The sequence below is a fragment of the Rattus norvegicus genome, chromosome 1, assembly GCF_021556685.1.
Source record: "Rattus norvegicus strain SHRSP/BbbUtx chromosome 1, alternate assembly SHRSP_T2T, whole genome shotgun sequence".
NCBI lineage: Eukaryota > Metazoa > Chordata > Mammalia > Rodentia > Muridae > Rattus > Rattus norvegicus.
The window spans coordinates 124,488,614-124,509,386 of NC_141534.1; the positions used below are offsets into that span (position 1 = coordinate 124,488,614).

The 20,773-nt window shown below is 36.0% G+C and overlaps 1 protein-coding gene across 5 annotated transcripts in view; it reads right to left on the minus strand.

Annotated features, from left to right (window-relative positions):
• LOC134483425 (uncharacterized) overlaps window positions 1–20,773 on the minus strand; it is a 329,893-nt gene that overhangs the window by 145,029 nt on the left and 164,091 nt on the right. For all 5 annotated transcript variants that reach the window (XR_015646530.1, XR_015646535.1, XR_015646523.1 and 2 more), the window contains 2 exons: window positions 17,547–17,664; window positions 17,092–17,188 (listed from right to left, as the gene is read on the minus strand). The gene's annotated coding sequence lies outside the window, so the exon portion shown is untranslated. The remainder of the gene's footprint in view (window positions 1–17,091; window positions 17,189–17,546; window positions 17,665–20,773) is intronic.

Below are 20,773 nucleotides of genomic sequence, written 5' to 3' on the forward strand. Positions count from 1 at the left end.
AACTCTGTGTTTTCTGGTTGGTTGTTGTTCTTCCTATGTGGTTTCAAACCCTATCAGCTCCTTCAGTCCTTTCTCTAATGCCTTCAGTGGGGTCCCTGCTTAGTCTGATGGTTAGCCACAAGAATATTAGTTTGTATAGGCAAGGCTCTGGCAGAACCTCTTAGGAGACTTTCATATCAGGCTCCTGTCCACAAACTTCTCTTGGCCACAGCAGTAGTGACCGGGTTCCGTGGATGCATATGGGATGGATCCACAGGCTGGGCAGTATCTGCATGGCCTTTCCCTCATTCCCTGCTCCCTTAATTTCATTGTATTCCCTACCATGAGTATTGGGTCCCCCCTTCTAAGAAGGACTGATGCATCCAAATTTTTGTCTTCCTTCATCTTGAGTTTCATATGGTATATTAACTGTATCTTGGATATTCTGGAACTTGGGTAAATATCCACTTACCAGTGAGTGCATATCATTTATGTTCTTTTGTGAGTAGGTTACCATACTCCAGATAACATTTTCTAGTTCCATTCATTTGCTTATGAATTTCATGAAGTTATTGTTTTTAATATCTGAGCAGTATACCATTGTGCAAATGTAACATGGTTTCTGTATCCATTCCTCTGTTGAGCAACATCTGGGTTCTTTCCAGCTTCTGGTGTTATAAATAAAGCTGCTAGGAGCATAGTAGAGCATTTGTCTTTATTTTATATTGGCGCATCTTTTGGGTATTAGCTCTGGAGTGTTATCGTTGGAACCTCATTTTGAACTGTGTCCAATTTTCTAAGTAATTGCCAGATTGATTCCCAATGTCGTTTTAACAGCTTGCAGTCACACCAGGAATGGGTGAGTTTTTCTCTTTCTCCACACCCTTGCTTGCATTTGCTGTCACCTGAGTTATTGATCTCAGTCATTATGATTGGTATAAGGTGGAATTTCAGCATCATTTTGATTACCATTTCCCTGATGACTAAGGATGTTGAACATTTATGTAGGAGCTTCTAAACCACTTGAGATTCCCAAGTTAAGTACTCTTTGTTTAGCTCTCTACCTCATTTTTAAATAGGATTATTTTAAATTATTATTATATTAAATGAATAATTATTATTTTAAATAGGATTATTGAGTCTAATGTCTTGGTTAATGTATATTTTCAGTATTAACCTTGTATTAGATGTCCAGTTGCTGAAGAACATTTCCCAATCTATGGGTTGCCATTTTGTCCAGTTTACAATTCCCTTTGCTTTCTCTCAAGGTCCTATTTATAAATTCTTTATCTTAAAACATGAGCCATTGTTGTTCTTTGGTCGAAGTACTTCCTTTTCTTCAAAAGAGAAGAATCAAGCAAAAATATGAAGCAATAAAATGAAACATCAGCATCGTTTATACTTCAATCTATTAATATTTGTGATCCACTTATTATTCTGTGATATCTTTTAAGGCAATCGGTAAAGTTTTCTATCTCGGACTACTACAGAAACTGTACAGCTAGTATTTTAATATAGATAGCTATGGCTTTTTTCCTCACCATGGTGGCTGCTGATTTTTCTGGTTATCCTATTATTCTTGCATCCCCCAAATACTGGGGTACATTGCAGCAACTGTGTTTTAACATTTAACAATAACCTCTTCTTGCATGTCTTCAGGAAATCTATCCATACAACCCCGCACCCGCCAGTGACAAGCCTCAGTGGCATTCCATGAAGTCTCCATGCCTTCATAAAATGTTACTACCTAAATACTTACTACCTCATCACTTTTTGAATAAAGTTTCATACTGACCCCCAAAGCATCACTTCCCAGAGGCATTACCTCTTTGATTTTGGACTCTTCTGTATTACAACTGATTCATTATTAAGAGCAAAATGGCCAGCATTCACTGCCAACATAGCAAGGGTTTCAAATTAGTGGCTTCAGTATTGAAATTTGTGAATTGAAAATTTCTCTAGTACATCCAGGAAACAAAGTTTATCTCATGCGGAAAGGGAATTCTGGAGGATTCAGGCAGACAGAGTAAGAACTACAATGCATTCCTCTTTATCTCTGCATTTATATGTAATGCAGGGAAAAAGAAATTAGAGATATAGTTAGACATAGAGAGATACAGAGAAAGAAGATGAGAGAGAGACAGAGAGAAAGGAGAGACAAGATTCTAGACAAGATGAGCCTGAAGAAACAGTAGATTCTGAAGATGTTAGCCACTGGAGTAATTAGATCAGCTGAGAAGATATTACAAACAAATCAGCCCAAAATAGGCACTGTGAATCAATACTCCAGGTTACCACTTTTCTCTTCCTGGTTTCCAGGTGCCCCTCTGATATAAAGCAGAAAATTACTCCGAGGAAGCAAGGCTGATTAATAGAGATTATGACAGTCCACAGAGGTGATCAAGAGCTATAGGGTACAAATATAAAGCACAGAGGTCAGTGAACCTTATTGTTTCAAATATGCTGTTGAGGATGTACTGAGAAATGTATTCTGATAACAATATGAGGAATATGAAATTAACATAATGCTCAAATACAAATCCAATAGCAGGAATTGTTTTTTTGCTTGATTGCAGGGAAAGTGAATGGCATACTAGTGATTGAATCAGGGCCATGGCTGAGAAATATTCCCCTGGAATTAGGGAATGTCTATTGTTTAGGATATCTAGTACCTAATATGGCCACAATAAATTCAGTATGAAGGAAGGAGAGGCTGAATTAGTTCAACCAAGGAATTAAATCACAGGTGTTTGAATCACTCAGTCTTGATGAAAAGAATTGTTCCTAGCTTTATTGTAACATGCTATGCCAGGTTTAGTTGATATGTCTCAAGGAAACTCGCCTTTTTTTGAAGGTTATTTTGGAGAAGTGTATTTAAATGACAGTAAAGATATGGGAAAGGTCTGGATGAAGAGGAAAGAGGATACACTCTACAGGGTATTTAATGAATGAGAAAATAATTTTAAAACAAATAATAGAAAATCCTGAATGTAGAACAACAAAAATTGAATACTGCTAACATTAAAGATCAAGATTTCAAAATTTTGGTTTAAGCCCATATATTTTATAAGTATATATGCAATGAAAAAGACACCTTAGAGACAGAGTTATGTTTATCCTAGAAAACATAATTATCTTACCAGCTACTGGAAGGAAAAGAGGAGAGGAAAGGACAAATTGGGACAGGATCAGGTGTAGGAGGAGATCAGGATGATTTGCAGAATGTCAGGAAATTGAACAGATGTGTAGAGCAATGGAGGATGGGGATCTGTAGGTAGGCACCAGAAAGTCCCAGATGCCGGAAAAGCAAGAGGTTTCCAGGTCTCAAAGGGGACGAGATTAGCTAAACTGTCCAACAAAGGGAGGAAGAAACTGCAGAGTCTATATCCAGAGGTTAGGCAAGGCCCCAGTTGGGGGATGGGTTCACTCACTCATCTTCAAATTTTAAACCAGATATGCTACTGTCTAGAGGAAATACATGGACAAAGTGTGGAGCAAAGCCTGAAGGAAAGGCCATGCAGTCTCTGACCCTGCTGGTGATCCATTGCATATACAGATATCAAACCCAGACACTATTGCTGATTTCAAGAAGTGCTTGTTGACAGGAACCTGACAGAGATGTCTCCTGAGAGGTTCTGCCAGAGACTGACAAATACAGAGGCATATGCCTCCGCCCAACAATTGAACTGAGCAATGGGACTCCAATTGAGGAGTTAGGGAAAGTACTGAAGGAGGTGAAGAAGCTTGCAACCCCCTAGGAAGAACAAAAATCTCAACCAACCAGAGGCCTCCCCCAGAGCTCCCAGGGACTATACCACCAACCAAAGTTATGCACTGAGGGACTCATGGCTCCAGCCACATATTGAGTAGAGGGTGGCTTATCTGGCCTCAATGGGAGGAGAGACACTTGGTCCTGTGAAGGCTAGATGCCCCAGTGTAGGGGAATGACAGGACAGAGACGTAGAAGTGAGTGAGTCAATGGGAGAACACCCTCATAGAAGCAGGGCACGGGTAATGGTATAGGGTTTTGAAGAGGGGAATGCTATAAATGAGTTAACGTTTGAAATCCAAATAAATAAATATCCAATAAAAATGAATGAGTAAAAATAAGAAATTTACATAGGAATAGTTCAACATCGACAAGGAAAATAAATAGAAATTTTTTTGTGCGGGGATACGGATTGAAGACGTTAATAAGCAATAACCCCATGAGGAGCAATTATAGAGTTGTATATTTAAAGAGGAAAAGCTTTATCCTACATGCAAAACAAAAGAACCTTCAAGAGGAATGGGATGCCTTCATGTTGACTTCTCAGCACTTTCTGCATTCAGTAGGAAATAGGACAACTGTCTTCTTTTTTGAAAGACCCACAACACAATGAAAAAAGGTAATTAGTGAGTGGTAATGAAAACTAGTATGTGTGCTGGGACAATCTAAAAGTGTTAATATTTATCATTAAAGGACTTATCTTCAATTACTCTTGCCAGAAATACTGCCCCATCCTTGTTGGCTGTGTTTTGCCACTTTCACATCTTCAAGACTTCACCTAATAAATTCCTTTTAGTACTATAAAAGGTAGTGTAACTGATATGAAGAATATTTGCAAGAGTACACCATACAAAATGAAATATAAATATTGCACACATAATAATGGTCAATTAATTAATTAAACTTTTAAATTTTTACTATGTATGTACTCATGGCAAAATATTTCTCTTCTTCCATTATTTCTCTCAGACAGCCTCAGAGAATTTTCATTGATCTTTAACAAATGTGATGACTTGTGTATAATGTGATGTGGCAGAAAACAGGGTACTGTGTCATTCGTTCTACGTATCTGAAGAAGAGTGTACATTAGATGTCCCTAGTAGAAATTAAAGCATAGGTTTCAACTTTGAGATCATCCTTTAAATCCTTTAAAAAAACCAGTTATATTGTATCCTTGGGTACTTCTGTGTTCTGACAGTCCCAAAGTTGAATCCAGCTCAAGGGGAGGCCCAAGACCATACAAAATTACGGAGGCATTGGGGTATTCACAAAAATGGACCAATCATGACTGTCCTTCATTAGACCCAACATGCAGCTGAAAGAGTCAGATACTGATATGTGAACCCAACCAATGAACCATGACCTCTCTGATTGAATTAAGGAAAAGCTGGAGGAAGCTGAGGAGGAGAGCAACCCTGTAGGAGGACCAGTGGTCTTAGATAACCTGGACCCTTGTGATTTCTCAAACACTGGATCACTACCCAGGCTGCATATACCAGCTGAGATGAGGCCTCCAACACATATAGAGCAGGGGACTCCTGTGTCTGGGTTCAGTCAGAGAAGGTGCACCTAATCCTCCTGAGACTAGAGGCCCCAGGAAGTTTAGAGTTCTTGTGGGTTGGGTAGGGTTGGGACATCCTCTTGAAAAGTGGAGGCAGGGTAGAGAGGAAATATGGGATGTGGAACTCTCAGGGGCGTGAGTGGACAAGGAAGAGAATATAACCTGGAATGTAAAAAACAAAAGAAAACAAAACAAAAACAACCAGAAAAAAACAACAACAACAAAAAAAAAAAAAACCAGACCTTTATAGAGTTTTCCATCTTCTTTTGTTGAAAGCTAGATGGCTCTGTGAGAACAGATGTAAAAACTCTTTCAGTCATACCTTGGCTTGAGATTTTTAATGGCAAATGTAATATTTGTCTAAGATCTATGAGTACCATAGGGACTTTCTTCCATGAGAATACATTTTTAATGACAATTACATTTGTAGTAGGCTGAATTAACTATTATCATATGTTTATTTTCTTTTCCCTATTAAATGTCTGCGTCATATTTTCATATCCCTACCCATGAACTAAATGTTTCTTAAATTTATTAACATATTTGTATTCATATCTGGATGGCTTTTTTAAACTGATGAAACCACAAAATTGTGTGTGTGTGTGTGTGTGTGTGTGTGTGTGTATGTGTTGAAATAGATTAATATACTCATGTAAAGTATGTTTCAATGGTTTAGTGTACTCTATTTGCTATGGTTTTTCTCTGAATGCTAATCTTTAAATTGTCTTCTGTACCCCAATTTCGATGCCTTTTACATACTTATCATTTTGTTATACAAAGACAAATATTTCCTCTAATTACCCATAATTAATCATTCAAATGCTGTTTTCATTTAAGGAAAAGTTCACCATCCTTAGTAATCACAAATATGCACATTGTAATCATGTTGAAATTTTATTTTTCATTATTCGGGATCGTGAAGACCACACATGCTAACTAGGATGATGAGTAATAAGAAATCTCACCCACTGCTGGTGAAAAAAACACACTTTTACTGCCACATTGGAAATCAGTTTGGTTTCCTGGGAATGATTTACCTCAAGTTCCATGTGTACCATTGTTGATTATAAATTGATGGGATTCCATATCATATTATAGACATACTTACTAGTTCCTATTCTTTGCGGCTATAGTCATATTAGTTATAAATAGGAAATAGCCTACCTTTCCATAGTGGAGAAATTAATAAAAATATGGTATATTACAAAATGAAATATTACTAGGCTATTAAAAATGAAGTAATGGATCTCATAGTTAAATGGATGGAACAACAACAACAGCAAACCTCATTGTGAGTTATCCAGAACCTTAAAGACAAAACAGTCTGTATAGTTTATATTTGGATGTTTTATGACTTGACAACAGCATACAAGAATTAGGATGGAGGGAAGGATTTTGTGACAATTGAGAAATAATATGAATAATTATTGTGATAATTTGGAATGACATTGGAATGCAGCAATTAAATGGAGATTGGGGAATGAAGATGATAGTGTGAAATACTAAGGGACAGCTAAAACTTTGAGTCAGATCAGTTCTTAATATATAACATAAATAAAAAGTCTAAAGGAAATAAAAAAAAATGGGAGAGAATGACCGAATTAGACATCTCTTCCCACCAAATGAATTCTCCAACTCCATGTATTGGCTCTATCTACTATATTGTTTTGGACAATGTCTCCTCATTGTAATACTCCAATCACTTCAAACTATTGCCTAAGCTACTGATTGCTCCATACAACTCATGATAGCTGTACTGTTGAAGACAACACCTACATTCTTTGAACATAGAGAAGACAAACAGGTGCCTAACTAAAACCTTTACCTCTTGAATAGTGTTGCTGGTACTGAAATGTGTTTGGCATGGTTACGGAGGGAAAACTTAAACACCAACCCACCTCTATACTGCTTGACCTACCACAGTCAGCTGCCTACAGGATACACTGCTGCAATAGTGGCACCATCAAGGGAGTAAACAATACTATCTGACTGGATTTGAGACATACACAATGAGACAGAACACATTTCTACCTTTGTGCTCATGACAAAACACTGGAGTTTAAGGATTAAAGCAGGTATTATTGTCTGCTATAGAAATGTAGGTACAAAATGATTCCTAATAACATTCTTTTATGCCCATATATCAATATACTACTCTCCTATTAACACAAAAGCTAGCATATACAATAGATGGAGCCAGTTATAGAGAACAATACCTCCACAATATGCAGAGCAAATGACCTTGGATCATACTATCATAAATGAGTCATTGCCATCTAATCTTTTCCTTCATAGATCAGGAATGTTTTCTAGAAGGCATGGAAGAAATATTGTAAAGCACAGTGGTGCTGGAAGGAATGCAAGCAAGTTAATAATGTCCAGATACAACAGGACTGATACACATATTGACTCATATAAATCAGGAAGCCATGCCTAGGTTCTGCACAGGTTTGCAGGTCAAAATTATTTTGATAGCTGAGTAATATTCCATTTTGTAGATGTACCACATTTTCTGTACCCATTCCTCTGTTGAAAGACATCTGGGTTCTTTAAAGCTTCTGACTATTATGAATAAGGCTGCTATGAACATAGTGGAGCACGAACTGAATAATATCATCCTGTGTGAGGTAACACAATCACAGAAAAACACACATGGTATGCACTCATTGATAAGTGGCTATTAGCCCAAATACATGAATTACCCTAGATGCACAGAACACATGAAACTCAAGACGGATGATCAAAATGTGAATGCTTCACTCCTTCTTTAAAAGGGGAAAAAGAATATCCTCGGCAGGGAATAGGGAGGCAAAGATTAAAACAAAGGCAGGAGGAACACCCATTCAGAGCCTGCCCCACATCTGGCCCATACATATACAGCCACCCAATTAGACAAGATGGATGAAGCAAAGAAGTGCAGGCTGACAGGAACCGGATGTAGATCTCTCCTGAGAGACACAGCAAATACAAAGGTGAATGCCAGCAGCAAACCACTGAACTGAGAACGGGACCCCCGTTGAAGGAATCAGAGAAAGGACTGGAAGAGCTTGAAGGGGATTGAGACCCCATATGAACAACAATGCCAACCAACCAGAGATTCCAGGGACTAAGCCACTACCCAAAGACTATACATGGACTGACCCTGGACTCTGACCTCATAGGTAGCAATGAATATCTTAGTAAGAGCACCAGTGGAAGGGGAAGCCCTTGGTCCTGCTAAGACTGAACCCCCAAGGAGTGTGATCGTTGTGGGGAAACCAGGAAAGGGGAATAACAATCGAAATTTAAATAAGAAATACTCAAGTTAATAAAGGAAAAAAGGGAAAAAAGATTAAAAAATTATTTGGCATTCAACCACTAATAGCTGGAACTGAATATGATCTACCTCACTAAGAAGCTCTCTCCAGTTGACAAATTTTCTGATATCAAAAACTGCTTTGTTCCAGTACAGTTTCATGGGAGTAGAATCCACACTGAGACAGGTGCTTCATTCTACCTTACATAAATAAATGGTAATTTTGATTCATAATATATTATATTTTTAACCATGCTGGTAATTTCTCATACATTATTACTCCCAAATTAATATTTTCTTGGGTTTTTCTCTGTGAGCATGTATCTCTGTTTCTATGTGCTTCTTGTGTTTTATCCTTTCTGATTCGTTTGGTTTTTTGTTCTGTATCAGTCGGGATATTTTTTCTTTTTATATTTTCTAAGGGGTGGAATGAGAACATGACAAATTATATTGTTGTGAAAATAGAAAAAAATCAGGGAGGGCAAAATAAGGAAGGATTAGAATATGTTGTCTGAAAAAAGCAATTTTCAAAAATTAGTATTTCAAACACTGATACAGATTACATATTCATTCATCTTCATGTATTAACATTTAATTAAGTTAGTCTTCAGAGGATACATTTCTCTTCGTCCAAGGAAAACTTGTCCCAGTCAAACCTCTACTTCTGCTCTGATGCTTTTCTAGATGGAACTCAGTTTTAAATGGAGTTCATTTTACATACTCTGTCCAGTCACTGGTGAGTTATACTCTTTTTTCACTGAAACAGTGACGTTTCAACCCTGGGACTGCCACATACTGGGCATTCATCCTAGATTGAACAACATGACTATGTTTCAATGGTTTTAAAACAATAAATACCATTTGAGTTGATTTGTATTGTCCTTTTGTTCAAGCATGTAATATTAAGTTACTGCGAAATATTTTACTCTACTTATGTCTCAGATAAAGTTGTTATCTGTTCATTTATTTCATCATTCAACCTCACTTTGTTTGGTGATTTTTGATACATACTCCCAAACTGCAGCCTAGGATTCCTTCTAAGTAGTGAAATCCAAAGTGTCCTCAGACAGGTACCTCAAGTTCATCTCTCTCAGTGTGGAATTACAGGTTATAGCATGGTACCTTCTATCTACTTTTTTTTTATTCAAAAATTTCATTCCCCAAAAGAAATGAAATAATGAAATTCACAGGTAAATGAATGGAACTAGGACATATCATACAGAATGAATTAGCTCAGACAAACAAAACAAATATGTAATCTGTTTATGTGTGGACATTAGCTGTTAAGTCAATGATTACCAATGTGCAATCTACAGAATCATAGAAATTGTGTTTAGAGTGAGGGACTAGGAATAATAGATAGGTCCCATTAGGAGGGATAGAATAAATCGATATGCATCGTATGGTGGCTTGAAAATGGAGGGAACAAGTATGATAATTATTGAAGACGTGAGTAGAGCAATGAAAATGGAGATAAGTAACATTAAGAGACATGGTTACTGTGTTAACAAACAGTTAGCCTTTATGAATACATGCATATGAATGCAATTTAAATGATTTCTTTGAACACTATGCTCTGAAATTAGAGATATTAGTTGATAACAATAGGTTAAGTAGCAAGGCCATGGCTTGTGCATGTACTTATTAGCAAGATGATCAGTCTGAACATGCACATAAATCTATTCCTGAAGGCATGAATAATAAAAAGTCACATGCACAAAAGTGCTACTGTATATGGGACAGGAAAATGAAGAAGGATAAGGAAGGAATGTGGAGTGTCACTTTGAGATATTGAACTTCAATAATTGACTGAATAATGTTGATAGATTCCAATTCAACATAGATCTGTTTATCTATCTATCTACCTACTTACCTACATATCTGCCTATTTATCAATATTTTATTATTATGGATATAATAAAAATATGGCATCAGCAAAACTTCATCCATGTATTTCCGCATTGTGTGTGTGTGTGTGTGTGTGTGTGTGTGTGTAGGTGTGTGTGTGTGAATTCCTTAGTGTGGTTTAATCATATTCAGCTTTTCCTTCCATTTCTTCCAGATGAAATCCTTCCCTGCCCATCTATTTTTGTATCTTTTTCAGAAACAATTTAAACTGGAGTATATATAGCTGTGAATCCACCAACTTGTTACATTAACAGGCCTGGAAAAATTAGCTACTGATGCAATAGTGGTATGAGTGACATGAAAATAACCAGCCTACATTCTTGTTGGATTCAAGGCTTGTTCCCCAAATTGAAATGTATAAATTGTCCTGTTATTTGAATCAAAAACCTGTAGCCAAACATAATATAGGCCTGAAGGGAAAGCAAATGTTATTACTCTGATAAAAGATCATAGTATTAATCTAAGTCCTAATGACTTCTCCTTAGACCCATAGCTTTCTGTATTTTTCAACCCTCTTGAGAGAAGATTCTTCTGCTAGAACATCATGCCTAACATAAAGATCAATAGCTGTTCAAGATGCATGGAGTAAGAGAATGCTCAATTCCAGTCACTAAGTAAAATGTCTATATCATGTTTCTCTCCCAGGGTTCAGGATTCATTGTGGAAGAAAGGCTTGTAGAGTTATAAGTATTATAGACAGTATAGAACTAAAGTCAGCTTTCTTAAATGTTTGACTACTGCTGACAACTACACACTGACTTCAGTGTAAGATACACAGAGATTTATTCTCTCTCTCTCTCTCTCTCTCTCTCTCTCTCTCTCTCTCTCTCTCTGTGTGTGTGTGTGTGTGAGTGTGTGTGTGTGCACCATGACCACATGTAAAGGTCACAGAAAACTTTGGAGAGTCAGTTCACTACATGTGCATGTGTACGTATTCTAGAGAGCAAACTCAAATTGTCAGGCTTAAAAAGCAATCACCTTTGTCTGAATTGCCAGGGTGGCAGGATGCCTAGGCAGGCCTCACCTGCTCAGAAGGGGAGAGGAAGAATAGGGGAAAGTTTGTGGGAGGGGTGGTGATTTGGGAGGGGGACAACGAGCATAATGTAAAGAGAATAATTAAAATATAAATTAAGTTTTAAAAAGTTAAAAATGATTTTCATATATATATATATATATATATATATATATATATATATATATATATATATATATATGTTCTTGTAATAAATATACACGTCAGGAAACTGATAATATCATGGGTCTGTATTTCATTATAGGGGAGCTTTTAAAAAACAATGGTATAAATATGAAGGAAAACTAGTGACAGACTAAGTGTCTTCAATAAGGCTTTTACTTCTGTGAACAGAAACCATGAGCAATGCAACTCTTATAAAGATCACATCGAATTGTGAACGACTTATAGGTTCAGAGGTTCAGTCTATTATCTTCAAGGTAGAAGCATAGCAGTTTTAAGGCAGACATGGGGCTGTAAGAGTTGAGAGTTACACTTATATTATGAAGGCAGCAAGCAGAAGATTGCATCTCAAGTAGCTAGGATGTGGTTATTAAAGACCACACACACAGGGACATACCTACTCCAACAAAACTACATCTCCAAATAGTCCAACTAGCTGGGCCAACCATATACAAACCACTGAATTACATGGTGATGCTAGTAGAAGCTGAGATGTGAGGAGTGAATGTGAGGAAGGATAAATATCCCTAAAATCGTTTTGAGAAAGGCATATGGAATCAGGCTTCTGCAAGAGGGACTTCTCTACACACACACACACAATATATATATATATATATATATATATATATATATATATATATATAAACTTTTTTCAAATAAGGTTAACTAGCAATAAGACAATGGTTTCTCCACAGGACATTACAGCCAGACAAGTACATTTTCCAGTGCCAGATTGGGTTGTCTACTTTGAATTTACTTCCAGAGAATTCGCATACAGTCCATCCCATTACAAACCTTCTTGGTTACCATACAGAATTTGAGAGTAAGACCCTATTGCTGAGGTCAACACATGGTTAAGTCAAAGAACAGAGAGAATGTATCGATCATTGACCAATAAGCTTGATTCTACTGTGTACCTTAGTGAATAGCTTTCATAGTACCAGACTAAATGAAGCAGGCTACTGCAGAAGAAGTATAATCACCACTTTGTCAAGCTTGGAAATACTTCCTGCCAATAAATACTTCTGATACAGTGATGAACTTCCTATCATGAGAATTACCATCATTTTGAGTTGGATTTGAGTCCCAAAAGGAAACCTATAATTGGCACAGTTTTCTGTAGTAGGATCCTGCAAATAAACAGGGCCTTCATATTACTTGCACATCTACCACTATTACCATGCTAAGTCTTACTGATTTAAATCAGTCCATAAGTCATAATCATACCAATAAATTAGTGTAGCCATGAAAATATTCAAAGAATAGAAAATCTGGCATACCCTTGTATAAAATGTATAGGCATATTTTATTGTTTAAATGGGAAGGCAGGGATTCTTGTTTATATTATATAATTTAATATATGCAATTTTCAGTTTTAGCACATATTGTATTTTCTGTGTAAAACTATGTGGCATGGAAATAATCATATACAAAATAGTTGATAGATTTCATAAAACTTTTGGATGGTTCTGTCCATGGATTCATGGTTATTAAATAATTAAAATAGTGCATATCGAAGAAAGTACCATAATGATATACATTAATGCTTTTGTGACCTTTCATGAAGGAAGGATACCAGTAAAGGCAATGTGAGTAACGTATCATGATTTCAAATTGCTTCCACCAATTTACTATGTAAATTTTATGATATTTCCTTTAACCATATGTGGGTCTTACTTGAAAAAAGAGAGCTCAAATTGTTGAAATGCATATAATATAGAAAACAATTAATATTGAAATTAATCATTTTTTGGGCTCCGGATTCTTTTAAAAACTCTAAAATAGGAAAATTATGAACTTAGGTGTTATATAAATTTCAGTTTAATCTATGAGTTACTTTCTTGCGAGAGAGCAGTCTTAGGATTAAGTACTGAAAATTTGAACATTATAAACAATGCTTTAGTCATCGACTTGTGATATATGGGTGATTTTGGAAGCAGGTTTATAGTATGGAGAATCATTTCTCTGAGGAAAATAAAACTGTGAGAGAACTAAGGTTAAAAAAGTAAGAGGACTACTTCTAAATGCAGCCCTGTAGCTAAATAAAAATTAAATTTCAGACAATATCTATGAGCTTGTGAGAGAATATTTGTAATACTTATTTCATCCTCATGTGTTTTCTAAAAATGTAAAATCTATTATTTTATAGTTGGCTATTGAGACCACTGGAAACTTTGGCTTTGAATGTTCTATAGGTCTTGCCAAAAATATATACAAGAATTCTTGGTGAAAATTTGTGACTGAAAAGGATGATTCATTAAAACCCCAGGGATGGACAGAAGTTGGAAGACTTCTGATCACAAACGTATTATTTATTATTAGTGGACAATAATTATTTCCTTAACTACCCTCTCTGATTTTGCAACCAAAATATTTTAGGAGTGTTCTGAAACAAGAATTTCTTAGTTCAGTTCATATATGAAGTCAAAGAAAGACGTTCCACACTGGGACGTGGTGATTTGCCAGGCAATGGGAAAACTATATTTTACCTATGTTTTACATATATATGATATCTAGTTCCATTTCTTTGGGGAGAAATTGTTGCTTTGCTATCAAAAAATAACATTTAAGTAGTAAGTATGACTATGGAAACATTATAAAAATCCAAGGACAGAAAGTGACTAAAGATTTAGTAAAATTTAACAAAAAAAAAATATTACAAGGCCTGAAGGTAACATACAAAAAGTGAAAATCATTACTACTAGGCTGCAAAAATTCAGAATTGTGGTATAAGATATATGATATATATATATATATATATATATATATATATATATACATATATGATTTCAAGAAGAACTTGCTCACAGGAGCCTGGTATGGCTGTTCCCTGAGCGATTCTATCCGGACCTAACCAAAATAGATGCAGATAGGGTCAATCATCAGACTTAGGCTTAGAGACACCAATAGAATACAAAATATATATATATATATATATACATATATGTATATATACATTTGTTTGTAAGAGAGGAAGTAAATACTTAAGGAACAGGATTAATTTTCTTCTAGAATAAAACATAACCTATTAAAGATTAATAGAATATTGCAGACAAAAAATCTTTAATATGGTAAGACAAGTTGAACTGATCATTTTTAATAGTTTAATAGTGTGTTAGAGGTTGAAGCCTTTTTAGTGTAATCATCCTAGAAGGAGGCTTCAGTGGTTGCTTTAACAAGGAACTGATTTGTCCGATATGCGGATGTGAAAAAAAAAACTTTTAATAATAAACTATCGTCATGGGTAGTTTTGAGGCATACATGCATTCAAAGGCAAACAGGATCCACCATTTGTGCTGAATGTTCTTATATCATACAGTACATTTCCACATAGTACAGACCCAGTGTTCTGGCCTTACTGAAAACAAGTATATTTCTTGGCAGTGATCTGAGAGTACTAATGGATATAACTGTGGGAAGAATCTGGATCTAGGGCTGTCAATAGCACTGCTACCTCCTTGGATTCTGAGGAAAATGACATGGTCATTCTTACATTGAAAGAATTTTTCAAGTAACTTGTCATTAATTTTTTAATTCATCATTCTATTCATTTACACTTCAAATGATATCCCTTTTATCTGTTATCCCTCCACAATGCCCCATCACATTCCTTCTCTCCCCATTCCCTTTGCCTCTATGAACGTGCCTCTCTACCCATTCATCTACTCCTTCCTCTTCACTCTAGCATCATCCTAGGTGGGGTCTTAGGAATCCAGAGGACCAAGGGCCTTTCCTCCTGTTGATATTAGATAAGGCCATCCTCTGCTACACATGAATCAATAGCCACGTGGATCTCCAGGAATACTCTTTGGTTGGTGGTTTACTCTGGTAGCTCTGGCTGGTCTATTTAAATCATATTGTTCTTTCAATGGGGTTGCAATCGCCTTCAGCTCCTTCAGTCCTTCCCCTAGCTATCCCATTGGAGTCTCCAAGGCTCAGTCTGATGATTGGTTGTATCTGCATCTATTTTGGTTAGGTGCTGATAGAACCACTCAGGGAACAGCCATACCAGGCTCCTGTCAGCAAGTGCTTCTTGAAATCAGCAGAAGGGTTGGGGTTTGGTGTCTGCAGAAGGAACAGATTCCTTGATAGGGCAGTCTCTGAATGGCCTTGCCTTCAGGTTCTATTCCAGTTGTGGGGCCCGTCTTTCCTTTTGTCAGGAACATTTCTGGATTAAAATTTTTGAGATGGGTGGGTGGTCCCATCCCTCACCCAATGGTGGTGCCTATCTACTGCAGGTGGTCTCTACAGATTCTATCTCCCCTGTTTGGTGGTACTTTTGCTAAAGACATGCCTGTTTGGTACTAGGAGCCTCTTGTTTCCCTGGCGACTGGGAATTTTTAGGAGATACCACCAGTTCTGCAGTCCGCACTGCTAATTATTTCTATTCAGTTTCCTGACTTTCTGTATTTCTCTTCTATCACTTCCAATACCTGATCTTGTCATGTCTTTTCCCCTCTCCCTCCTCTCTTCCTTCCAGGTCCCTCCCTTCCTCTATCTCCTGTGATTATTTTGTTTTCCCTTCTATGTAGGATTTATGCATCCACATTTTGGTCTTCTGTCTTCTTAACCCAGATATCACTCAACACTGTGTCCACAAACAATTGAATGAATAATGAAAATATGGTACATTAACTCAATGAAATGTAACTCATTCTTGAAATAATAAAATCATGGAACTCTTACTTAAGTGAATAGAACTAGGAAAACGTCATCCTGAGTGAGAAAAATTATCCTGAGTGAGGTACTCAGAACCCCAAAGAAAAATTTAGGGTGTTATCACTTAAAACTGCTTCTTAGGTTTTGTTATTTTGTCTTTTTTTTCAGAGTTGAGGACAGAACCCAGGGCCTTGCCTAGCAAGTGCTCTACCAGTGAGCTAAATCCCCAACCCCTAGGTTTTAATCCTTACAAATGCATCTAAGAATCCTTAAATCCTCAGTGGTAAGATATAGAGTGAGGAACTAGAAATTATAGAAGGTTTTCCTGAATAACTAAAAACATAATTAAATCTGGAGACATGTGGTGTAATGTGGTAGTTGATTGGGAATATTAAATGCAGAAGTGGAGGAAAGAGGGGTAAGGGACACCAGAATCTGTGGACTATCTGAAGAATGATATAGAAAAGTACTACAGTAGAGGCTCCTTAATATATAATATGTTAATGGTATATTCTTAAAACACATCATATAATAATGGGGAGAGTACAACCTAACTGCCATCTCTCATTAGCAAAGCCATTCCAGTGTCATGCATGGGTTACATCTATTTGAGTCTTGATGACTGAGATCACACAGAAACTCCCAAACAAGTTACTTTCCTACCCACATCACTGGTTGGTTTACAAAAACTGATGGCAAAACCATATTGATGAAACAACACTTACCTATCTCATTGAACATGAAGAACTTAAGTTGGTGACTAACTGGAGTATTCACCCCTTCTAGATGGTGATCATGGATTGGAAAATTTATTCATAATTCCTGAGGAGAAAAGGAAAGGTGAACATAGCTGAAATCTTTCAATTTACAATGGTGGACTAGCTACAGTGTACACGAGTGCAATAGTTGTACAAATGTGATGAGAGTAACAATTACGTGAAAGGATTTATTGCCCAGTCCCTGAGACACGTTCCTGACATACCTCATATGTCCAAGAAAAGAGAAATAAGTAGATTGTGGACCAAGGGGCATATCAAACACCATTTTTTCTGCAAAAGCAATGTACCAATTTAAAGAATACTAAAGATATTCTGTTATTCCCATTAATAAGTATATTACTCAGCCATGATCACAGAAGCTACAATCTGTTGTTGGTGGAAACAAAGGCAGAGACACATACCTGAACATTGTGTAGATATTAAGAGAAATTTGGTAACTCAGTTGTAAATGCAAATTCTCTATTAATACTCTCCCTTCACCTCTCATGAATCTTTGTCTTGGGAGAAAACTGAGAGCACCTGGGAATGGGAAGAATGTAACAAAGAACCAATGTCTTCCAGATGTAACAGACATGACTAACTCACATATGATCTCACATAGAACATGACAGCATGATATGGTTTCCATAGAGTAAAGTGAATTGACTCCCACTACTGAGGGAAATAAATAAACATGATCTGCCATCTCTACCCACGAAGCTATTTCCAATATGGAAAGGTTCCTAAAGGAGAAATTATTTTAATATGGTGGATTCTAATTGATTATAGAAATTGCACTTATGGAAGGTTTTATTGAAAGCAGTAGACAGGCAAATCATATGAACTCAAATGTATTTTGACAATAATTTTATGAATCCTAATGCTGTATCTCTCAACATAAAAAAGCAGACATAATTGAACAAAAGAGAAAATTGGAAAGAGCCTCAGTTCGCTCCAGGAGATTTCATGATAAGGTCATGAGGTATACACACAATAAACATTCTTTGCTAGACACAGAGGATTCATCCTTGTGCTATCCAGGAATGTTTCCCTGGTGGTTATCTTTCATAATGCTCTAAAACACTACAGGCTCCATTAAGAAAAAAAATAATGGCTTTCTTATCCATTAATAATCCTTATATGCTACAATAATGAATGGCCAGGTAAAATGCATTAACATCGCAAATGTACAAAGTATTTTCTGCTTAACCAACCACATTATTAATTAGAAGTGAGGCCAGTTCTACAGGACAGAATTTATGAATGATAGTACAAACATGATCAATAAACTCAGCTAGGGAATTTAAAGACCCTTTCAGAGAACACACTGAAATTGTTTTTCTAAATCTCCATTTTGTCAAATTCCTTTTTAAATATTTTTGCTATGTCCTTTGGTATGTGTTGCTGATTATTTCCATAGAGAACACTTTCATTACTAATGTTTTGTTGGCACAACGATACATATTTACATAAAGGACTGTGAATAAGTAACAGTCAGTACTCAGACATAGTTGGGGATTCTAAAAGTCCCCAGATGGGTAAAAGCTAGAGGACTGGAACAAATGCTCTGGGATGTCTCTATAAATGGCATGGCTGTTGTAAACATGGCCTCCTAAAGTTAGGGTTACATGTGTGCCCCTCAAAAGCCTGAGCAAATATTCAAGAAAGAAGAAGGAGGGCTTCTCAATATCCCAACCCTATATGCACACATCCTTACTGACATAGATGGCTACCAGAGTAGCAAGTTTCCTGTTTCCTTAGAAATGTGGTCACTGGGAAGGATAAACAGAACATATTTCAGAAAAATAAAACAACATACAACAAAATCAGAGGGAGCATCCTGCTAAATGGTGATAAACTCAAAACATTTTTATTAAAATCAGGAACAAGAGAAGGAAGTTTATTCTTCCTATCTTATTCAGCATAGTATTAGGAGACTCCTTTGAATATGATATGATTTTATGCATAAAAGTTCCTAAATGTGGCATCAGGAACCTGACAATTCTGATACTTACATTCAGCAATGTAGCAGTATAAAAAATTTATGAAAATTCATGTCCTGAAATAACAAATACTTTGAGTAACATACTATTGAAACAATATAATTTATAAAACATTATGTATCATATTGTGATATAATATGTCATATACCTTGTTATATAAAATATTACATATATATTACATATGTATATATTTGATTACCAATGATATTCATCACACAAATTAAAAAATAGTGTTGTAAAATTAGATGGAGAAAAAAAAAATTCCCTGTAAAATAAACCTGAATAATGAACAAAGTTCAGGTGGTATCTGCATGGCAGATTACAAATTATTCTATAACATAGCTGAAGTAACAAAAGTGTAATGAATGTTGCCACTCTGTTATATCTGTATTAATTAACACCTCTTTAGAAGCAAGAATCTTAGCCAACTGTCAGACTGCTGTTGACTTGGATCAACATAGTCTTGAATTTAAGATTTTTTAAATCTTAAACACAAACAACATTTTGAAATAAAAAAAAATACAATGAGTAAAAGAATAGAATAAGCCTCTGAGGAAATCTGTGTCTCAAAGCCTATTATTAGTCTGCATTGTTGCCTCTGTACACATCTGAGAGGATTCCATTTAGTGTTTTTAAGGCATACTTGAGTGTGTTAACAATTGGGTCTCTGATTCTTGTGTCTGCTCATTTTCCTTCTGTTGGATTGCCTTGTCCACCTTCAATATGTTTTTACTATATCTTATTATATTTCATTTTGTTTATGTTTGGTTGTTATCCCTTGAGTGTTCATTTCCTCATGAGAGACAGAAAGGGAAGTGATCTGGAAGGGAGGGGAGGTGTTTAGAAACTGGGAAGAGTTAAAAAAAGGAAAAATGTAGTCATGATATAAATAAAATAAATAAGAATGGAAATGAAAAACTGGACAAAAATCAATTTTCATTTAAAATACACCATTTTATAAAGAAAAAGAAAATACGATTCCAAAAAAGACCAGAAATAATTCAAACAGAAACAAAAGCAACAACAAACCCTTGTGGATTTATCCGATGGAGGATGACCAACCTCCCCAACAAACAAACCACCCAAAAAAGCCCAAAACCAAATCTGCATTCTATTTTGCATATCCTATAAAATTCATCCATATCAGAGGATGAAAGCAAAGTATAGACTACATATCCAAAGAAAGTTGTTTCCAATCTACCAGTTTATTGTTGAATCTGGGCAAAAATAAAAAGACACTAATGCATTGTCATAACATTGAAATTTGATCACCTTATGTGATCACAGGAGAAAATGGTTTACCATTCTGTACTACTCTATGCACTGTATGTCATGTGAGTATGTTTGTAAGTGTTTTTGTGCATGTATATTAATATATATATATATATACATATATATATGTTTCCATATGCCTGCCGTTCACACACCCAACTTCACTCTTCCCACTACTCTTTCTTACAGTCATTCTGAAACACTTATCCTTTATTGGAACTATCATAACATCAAAACTCATTCTTACCTGATACCCCTAACTATTAAGAAACTGGAGGTGCAAACCACGTGATCTATTGTGTGCTTTCACTCTCATGATAATCTGTACGTTAACTCTCAAGTGTTTTTTATTCCTTCAAATCTTTCAGTCTATG